The following is a 10,151-nucleotide window of genomic DNA, read 5'->3' as shown; positions in this document are numbered from 1 at the left end:
TCCCCGCATGTCGTTCGGCCTCTGTAATGCAGCGAGCACGTTCCTAAGGTGCACGATGGCTATGTTTTCAGAATATCTTGAAGACTCTGTTGAAATATTCATGGATGACTTCTCTGTATATGGGCACACGTATGAAGTCTGTCTGGCCAGCTTGGAGAAGATATTGAAAAGATTCAAGGAGACGAATCTCATACTTAACTGGGGAAAATGCCATTTTATGGTGAAGGAGGGCATTGTGCTGGGGCACAAGGTATCTCGGGATGGATTGGACGTGGACAAGGCCAAAATAGACGCAATTGAAAAGCTCCCACCCCCAACAAGTGTAAAGGCTGTAAGGAGTTTCTTGGGGCATGCCGAATTTTACAGACGTTTTGTCAAAGATTTCTCAAAAATAGTACGACTGTTGAGTGTGTTGTTGGAAACCGATAGGAAATTTGACTTTGATGATAATTGCCGCAACGCATTCATGATTTTAAAGAACGCACTGACGACTGTGCCCGTATTGATCGCGCCAGATTGGACACTTCCCTTTGAAGTTATGTACGATGCAAGTGGGTATGCGATGGGAGCAGTACTAGCACATAAGCGAAAAACAATATTGTATCCCATCGCATATGCAACTAAGACTTTAAACCCTGCTCAGACTAATTACACCACCACAAAAAAAGAGCTGCTTGCGGTAATATTTGCGTTAGAGAAATTCAGAGCATATCTATTGGAAACAAAAGTACTTATCCATACTAACCACTCGGCAATAAAATATCTGATGACAAAGAAGGACGCGAAGCCGAGGCTGATTAGATGGGCTCTCCTTCTCCAAGAATTCGATATGGAAATAATTGATCGCAAGGGGATGAAAAACCGAGTTGTGGATCATTTATCCAGATTGGAAAATCTTGAGGTTGACCGCAATGAGTCAGAAGTGAGTGCAGTGTTCCCAGACGAGCAGCTGTTTCATATTGAAGAATTGCCATGGTACGCTAACATAGTCAACTATCTGGTTTGCAAGCAATTTCCTGAAGAGTATACCGACCACCAAAAGAAGAGGCTCAAACATGAATGCAAATATTATTATTGGGATGAGCCGAATCTGTATAAGAGGGGGTCAGACCAGATTATGCGACTATGTGTACCAGATGCTGCTCATCAATGCATACTATCGCAATGTCATGATTCACCATATGGTGGACACTTTGGAGGCGCACCACAGTAAAAGTCTTACAGAGTGGGTATTATTGGCCAACATTATTTAAGGATGCCAGAGACTACGCAATGAAGTGTGATCGGTGCCAACGCACGGGTAACCTTTCATGGAAACATGCGATGCCCACGAACATCATTCTAGAACTGTAGTTGTTCGACATCTGGGGCATTGATTTCATGAGGCCATTCCTACCTTCGAATGGTCACAAGTATATTCTGTTAGCCGTCGACTACATGTCAAAGTGGGTAGAAGCAATAACATGCACCACCACAAGCGATGCGGCAGTTGTCTCCAAATTCCTGAAAAAAAAAATATTTTCACGCGTTTTGGCACTCCACGTGCCATAATAAGTGACGAAGGCTCCCACTTTGTCAATTACTCTGTCAAAAATTTGTTGCTGAAATATAATATCCTCCACAAAGTGGCCATCGCATACCATCCACAGACGAATGGTCAGGCTGAAGTGTCCAACCGAGAAATTAAGTTGATCTTGGAGAAGGTGGTAAATCCTTCGTGAAAAGATTGGGCAACAAAGTTGGACGATGCGTTGTGGGCATACCAGATTGCCTATAAAACACTGATATGTATGTCTCCGTATGCGTTGGTATTTGGTAAAGCATGTCATTTGCCATTGGAGTTGGAGCACAAAGCGTTGTGGGCGGTGAAGAAGCTTAACTTCAATTTAAAAGCAGCAGGGGAAGCAAGAAAGCTACAACTGGTCGAGCTAGATGAGTGGAGAACGCAAGCTTATGAAAATGCCAAAATATACAAAGAACGAGCAAAACGTTGGCATGATAGCTAGCTACGCGATAAAAATCTCCATGTCGGACAAAAGGTCTTAATCTTCAATTCATGGCTACAGCTCTTTCCTGGCAAGTTAAAATCGCGCTGGTCCGGAACCTTTATAATTAAAGAAATATTCCAGTATGTTGCGGTTGAGTTGATTACTGAGGACGGGACCCGTACATTTAAGGTTAATGGGCAATGAGTCAAGGCATACTGCGGGGGTGATTTTCAGCGAGAACATACCTCTGTAGACTTGAGAAACCAGGAATAAAGGAAAATGGAGTGGCCCCTGCGCGAGCATGCAACATCATCTGAGGCATAAGTCTTCTAGAGTATCCTTTTGTTTACTTATGATTCATAAACTCTCATTACTACGATGTTTCAATTTTCGTTTATCTATCTGCATTTTACTTCTTTAAAAAAAAACAAAAAAAAAAAGCGAGAAAATTTTTGTAAATGTCTTTTTATTATTATTTGACCCTCTCAATGTTTTCTTTGCAAACGATCAAGGTACACGATTGCAGAGGCGTTACACGAAGATGCAACTACTTTATTTCGTCACCGCATCGCAAAAAAAGAAGATCGCCGCAAAGCAAGATGCATCAACAAACAATAGGGGCGACAACACAAATTTGGGGGTTGTATTCTTCCTTAACTTTATTCCAAATTCTGCACTATCGCATCGCATTTTAATTTTGAAAATTTTATCATCGCATCCTCTTTGATTACCGCAATCATTTAACATTGATAAATTTAGTAATCACCGCATGCTTTCTTTTTGCCACTTATGATTTCAATGATGAAACACATGCTTCTATTTTTTCGTATATACTAAAGTCAACTTAATTTTAGGACAGTTACCTCATAAAATATTTCTAGAAGTTAGTGGTCTGCTAGCTTTCTTTCAAACTGACTCTTTACGTAGTTTCCTAAGAACATCGCATGACTTCTTTCAATCTATTGGCAATGAGGACATTGCTGCATTTTAAATTTGGAGGTGAAGTATTTATTTTCGACCTTGTTATTTTAGCTCTATTAAAAAAAACAAAAAAAAGGGAAAATTTTGAGAATAATAACTCTACTGTTAACGCAATGGGGAAACCCATGTTGATAAGAGTTAAGTTTTGAAGGGCACTTACCCATAGTTGGATGTTCGCATGACACACATGGGGGAAAGCCAAAACGAAAGTAAGTCGCTAGGATCAACGCATAAATAAATGACCGCAACTCTGCTGCCGAATGGGTATGAGTTTAGTCTAAGAAAGAGTGCCCTACTCGTAGTTGGATGTCCGCATGACACACGTGGGGGCAAGCCAAAACGAAGGCGAGGCACTTAGATTAGCGCAAGGTCAGAGAAAAATAATAATGTCAAAAATACGCAAGGATAAAAATCATTTAACACCCCAGTGAAAAAAAAAAGTTTTTTGAAATAAATCATGCGATGTCCTAGAATCTAGTAAAGTCCTTTTGAAGGTGAAACTTGCGGTCCCTAGATTTTAGAAATATTTTAAGAAGAGACTTGAATAAGAATTAAGAAAATTTTGGTGTATAGGATTTGAATGGAGTATCCTTGAGAAATCTAGGAAAAAAGATTGCGATCGACTTTCTAAAGGAAATCTTTAGCTTATGCTTTAGGACAAGCATTGTTTAAATTTGGGGGTGTGATAATGGGCAGAAATGCACGTTATTACAATACTATGTTATTAAACAATGTAGGTTTGCGTTGATAAAATATATAAGATTGCGTCCAAAAAGCATTAAGTTTGTAACATTGCTGTCGCATGCGTTCATCGCATAAAAAATTGTTAACTTTTGTATTTTTGTGCAGAATATGCATTAACACAAAGCGTAAAATGCGATCACAAGAAGGCAATGGTCGAGGGCAGCATTACCGCAAGGATTTGCGGTGATTTATGCTCGCAAATATATGCTCAGAAGGATTGCCGCATAGAGCCGCCGCAACTTGGTGGGCACATCTGGGTGAAAAGCATAATAAATCACGATGAGATAGAAAGGTGATGACTGTCGATTCCGAATTAAGTTGACAAGCCGCGAACTACTTTAGCAAGTACACTCAACTTTTTGATGACAAATATTCGGTGCATTTGACAGAGAATTAATGCCATCCCATCAATGCAATCATAAGAGAGAAGCAGCCTTTCACCCCGAAGCTCTATAAATACCAAAGGCAACCTTCAGTGAAGGAGTGCGGATAGTTCGGACAGTTCGGATAGTTCAGATAGTTCGGATAGTTGGAGAATTTTCTCTTAGATAGAATAGCCTTGTTCTTAGTTTTTTTCTTTTACTTAAAAGGTGGAAGCAAGAGAAGCGAGATTGTGCCGATAGATCATTTCGAAGAACTTAGAAGAGTGTCGGAAGCGTCGAGATCAAAGAGAGGGCCAACTTCTACGGAAGCAGGAATATCTTTTGAACAGAATAGAGTTAATAGTGTAAAAGCCTTAGGAAGCAAGGGATTGCTACTAGGCTCTCTACCCTTATCTTCCATTGTCATTTTGTTCTTAAACTTAGCTATAGAAATGGAATCTACTTCTTTATATCTGTTCACTCTCTGTTTATTACGCATGAGTAGCTAAATCTGTCAAATGGGTTAAGAAGCACTTAGCTAGTTTAACTGGGGATCTTCATTCTATGCGACTATCTTGTATTATGTATGCATCATTTGTCTGTTAGAGAAACTCGAGAGGGTAGTCTAAGGGTAGAATCGAGGCTTGGAAAAGTCAAGTTAGAATCTAGGCTCGGGAGAGTCAGATTAGAACGCATAATCAAGAGATAGGAGCTTAGGAATAAGCATGTTTGCTATTAACACATCGCATGCATCCTAGAGATAGGATATGATTGTGTGCGGTCAACTTGTCTTTGTGTGCATCTTGTATCATCGCATAAGAAAAGAGTAGAGACTTAGGAATAAGCTCTATGGATACTATTGCATTCAACACATGCGTCCTATAACTAGGAGCACCGCATTTGCATTGAAAAATGATTTGCTGTCGCATGAGTGTAGCATGATCGCATAGTTTGACTCATTCTCGAGAAATGCTAGCTAAAGACCTTCTCAACCCGTTCCTCCGCATACTCAGTGTATCTACTGCATAATCAATATTTTATCAAATCCGCCGCATACATTTATTTTATATTGCAAACAATAACCCAAAACAACTATTTGATTATTTGGTTACCGCAAAGTCTTCTTAGAAATTATCATCGCATACTGTTTTCCCTAGTCCCTGAGTTCGACCCTGGACTTACCAGGAAACTCATTTGGGTTTATTCTTGGATTCCGCTGAGAAAACTTGTTGCTCAACGCATTTCCATCACCGCATTTCATTCCATTATTTCATCACATAAAATAACGCATTAAGTTTTTGGCGTCGTTACTGGGGACTTCGACAAATCAGTGTGCTAACGGTAATTTTTCTAATTTCTTTGTAGCTCTCAATATCTGGCAAATTACAACCTAGAGATTGAGAGGACGTTTTAACGAAGATTAAGAGACAGCCGACAACAACAACCAGATAAAGAAGATATAGCGGAGCAGCTTGGAAAGGAACACCAAATGAAAACAATGTCATGGCGAATCTAATTCTATTGGCAAACGATCGTAATAGGCCCATTCGGGACAATACATCGCCAAGCCTCTACAATTTCTCTCCAGGAATCATGAGGCCTGCCCTTGATGGATCCCGATTCGAAATGAAACTGGTGAGATTGATTAATTTCCACCGTCTTGTTAACTCATTCAATATGAATTTCACATTGAGATTGATTAAAGCATTACCTAATGCAGTTGACTTCACAATTAAGCAAGTTAATCTAATCTCTTGCTTCTTATGGTTCATTGCCTTAATCAAGGTTAAACCTAAGTATGGAACTACATAAACAAGTATTGATTGTCAATCAAATACATGAAAATGTAATTCGCAATTAGTAAATTCAGAGTGAGAATCCATAAACAAGATATATACATCATAATATAAAATTCTCCCAAAAATTACATTGAGTTCCTCCAATTCCCTAAACTAAAAAAAACCCTAGAACTTACCTTCCCGTGGGCGAAGAAGACAAATTCGAGCTACATCTCAACTAATTACATGAGAAAAAGGAAGAAATTAGAGAAAAATACAAGTGGAAGAGGTGAGAAGGTGGAGAAATTGGTTGGAGGCCGATTGGAGATGTTCAAATCACCTAAAATGAAGAAGAAGGCCTTTAAACCAACATCTCAGCGTTGCAATGCTCACTTACGCATGCGTTGTACTTCTCCCTTAAACTTCATAGCATCGCAACGCTACTTGTAGCATTGCGACGCTGTCCTGATTTCCAATATTAGATGAGGCTTCTACTTTGTAGCGTTACGCAATGCTCGGCTGAGCTTTGCAACTGCATCCAAGGGTATTTTCGTGCTTTTTAAGCCCTTTGAAGCTTGGTTGCTCAATTTAGCTCCTAATTCCTCTAAATTAATCCCAAACAGTCCGTAACAGTCGATTCTACCTCTTAGGCACCCGAAACCTACAAAAACATTAAATAAACACATTAAAACATAGTAACGACCTAGAATGAAAAAGAGGAAGATAGCACATTTTTTGTGCTATCAAGATCCTAGTGTTTCGCCCCAATAAGTCAACCAATGAGAAAAACCATATTGGTGCAAAAACTAAGGTGACCCTACTTAGTACTGGTGTTTTGCCCTAATATTGACACCATACAAACACCTTCCGAAGGGAGGATGCGCCCAGGGCACCATAAGGCCAAGTTTGGAATCTCACTTTGCAAACTAATGAAGGAGACTGTAGGAATGTTGACACATATCCTTCTCCCACTCACTATAAATACTCAAGGCTCTACAACACCTTATATGGATTTCATGGTGTGAATTTTTAACAGAGAACATGAGAGTAAATGTATATCAAATATACTTTTCCTCCCACTCCGTATTTTACAAATTAGGGTTCACTACTTAGTTAAACATAGGCTAAGTCATTTTATCTAAGTGATGTTTAAGTTTTCCCAATATAATACTTATATTGGATAGTTTAAGATAATGTTTTAATTCACCAAACACTTTAAAGTATTAAGGCATTATTGCATGCTTATAAAATCTTGACTAATTCACCTTCCAAGTTAGTTCCCAGGTAGGGTGTTCCGTTTTCATCAACTTAAATGGCCTTATCCTTAGATAGAACCTTTTAACAAAGGTCCCTTATAGTCAATATTTTATAAATTTAATCTTTTATTAACTTATTTTAATCCTATTAAAACAAGTAAAATATTTTCCTAATTCTAATCTTACTAGAAACATTTTAGCATAAGGTTTTAATTTTCAATTTTTAAACATTTTTTTAAAAAAATTAAAACTCTATGTTTCCATGCAATTCTTTATATAGATTTTTAATATCCATCTCATATAACTTTTGTATTGAAGAAATTAAAGTCTATAACAAGCATCTTTTTATTTTCATTAACTAACATAATACCACTAATATATGAGATTAATGAAAAATAAAACGATATAGTATGCAAATTTAAATCATACAATAAACTATATAATATAACAATTATATTATAATATGCATACTATTTAACATACATTATACAAACACACATACACACACACAAATATATATAATATGCATGATCATGTCACTTCATCAAATAATATAACTCTCATATTATACTAATGAAATATTAAAACATGCTACCATATTATAAAAAATTATATACTTATATGAGGCATGAACATGTATAATCCTATGGTGAGATTTTAAACTACATGGGATACAATATGCAACATATAAACAATATGATTAAAAAAACCATCTCATGCACATTGATAAACTATATTATAAAGAAATAATAAAGATTGGTACCCCTAAAAGGATTAATTAAATCAATACAACATTATATTAAATTAATTAATCAAAAAAACAAGAAAAAAAACGTAATAAAAAAATTGCTCCAAAAATCGCTTTGAGGATCAAACCAACAACCTTGGAACCTTCTGCACGTGCGTGTTGATAATGGGCAAAAATGCACGTTATCATAGTGCTATGTTCTTAAACAATGTTGGATTGCGTTGATGAAATATGTTAACTTGCGTCCATTAAGCATCAATTTCATAATATTGCAGTCGCATGCGTTCAACGCATTAGAACAGTTGATCTTTGTATTTTTGTGCAGAATATGCGTTAACGCAATGCAAGAATTGCGATCATAGGAAATCATTGGTCGAGCGCAACTTCACTGCAAGGCTTTGCGTTGCTCATGCTCGCAAACATTCGCCCAAGAAGGATCGCCGCAACTTGGTCAGCACAACATGGTGGGCGCATCTGGGTGAAAGGCCAATTAAGCGCAATGGGACAGAAAGCTAATGACAGTCGAATCCAAATTAAGTTGACAGCCGATAACGGTCACAAAGTACATTCAGCTTTTTCAGTGACAATTATTCGGCGCATCAGTCAAGAATTAAAGTTGTCCCATCTATACAACTAAGAGTGAGAAGCGCCTTTCACCATGGATGTTCTATAAATACCAAGGGCATTCTTCAGAAAAGGAGTTCACCATTTTTACAGTCTTTTGTTCCACAAGTTCACTCCTCTGTCTATAGTATTCCTTTTCATTTTAAGGCAGAGCAAGAGAAGAGTAGTGGCGCCAGAGATCTCTTTGCATGATCGCAAAGTATGAACGCATTCTAGGAAGTGTTAGCCGAAACCCTTCTCAACCCGTTCACCGCATATTCATCGCATCTCCCGTCTATCAACTCTTTTCAAACTCCGCTGCATTTATTTATTTTTCATCAACGCAAACAACAAACCCAACAATTTATTTATTTATTCGGTTACCACGAAGTTCTTCACAAAAATTACCAATGCAATCTGTTTTCACAAATCCTTGTGTTCGACCTTGGACTTATCAAGAAACTCAAAGGAATTTGCACTTGGATTCCGCTGGGGAAACTTGAGTGCACAACGCAATTCCATCAACGCATAGCATCCACATTTCCATTTCATAAAAACAAGCTTCACGTGTCTGATGCTCGGAGCATTCCAACGTTCCTCCCGAGCATAGCAACACTGGTCTGGGAGGTTGGCATGGCGTAAAGCTACACTCCTTGTAGAGTTGCAATGCTCAACTTCAACATTGCAATGCTACTACCGAGCATCCCAAGGTTGGGCTTTTGTTCCACAGCGTAAAGCACAACGTTGCAACATTGTGCCTTATGCTCCAGCACAGAATGCAAATTTCTGCTTCGATCATTTGTCCATTTTGCTCCAAATTTAATCTCTATCTTCAGCAATTCTTGCCAAAATCATGACCCGAACTTACAGACTCGATTACAAAATATTAAATAGCCAAAACATTGGACCCTTACATCGATTATATCAATTAAATTAATTATGAAACTAAGTGCCAGTCTTGCAAACATCTATTATACAAACTAATCTCATACATTAAAATGCATAAAGAACCCACCATACCATTCCGTAAAATTTAGAACAACAAATCAAGGGCAAAATTGGGCTCTGATACCAATTAAAGGAATCGAATTCCTTGTGCAAAAGTGTATGATTGTTGTTTCCCTTAATTATGTTGGATGAATTTTAAATAGAACAATAAAACTCAAGAATTAAACATGCTATTAAGAAATTTAAAGGTAAAGGATGTTACTTTTGCATATCAGCTTTCAAAACCTTCACCCAATAAGTGTAAAGCATTGTGCAAACCGATTCCACAAGCAGGACACTACCAAAAGATCTTCTCAATTATCCTCTTTTGACAAGCAGGTTTATGGGAACGTTGTGGAAAGCAAGGGAAAAACAGAGAACTCATTTCTCTAAGAGTATGTGAGATGGAGAGAATTTGAGTGAGAGGGTGAGAGAATAAAGGTTCACATGAATCTTATTCAAGCAACTTCTTCAACTACAGACTATTTTACAAATTTAAAAATAGAGAAGGAGAGGGTAACTGCCCTCTTTCCACTTTCCCACTGTCCCATTCCCCTGCAATGTAGGAGAGTTTAATTTAATTTAATAATTTAATAAAATAAAATAAAATAATTAATTTAAATATCTAATATTTAATTTAGTTCATTTTGATCACATTCGAAATGTGCATTTCTCACATAACCTAAATCATAACAAAACGATGA

Source organism: Benincasa hispida, chromosome 12 (assembly GCF_027475165.1).
Source record: "Benincasa hispida cultivar pf3 chromosome 12, pf3_genome.v1.1, whole genome shotgun sequence".
Classification (NCBI taxonomy): Eukaryota; Viridiplantae; Streptophyta; class Magnoliopsida; order Cucurbitales; family Cucurbitaceae; genus Benincasa; species Benincasa hispida.
Note: the sequence above shows the minus strand (reverse complement) of the source record.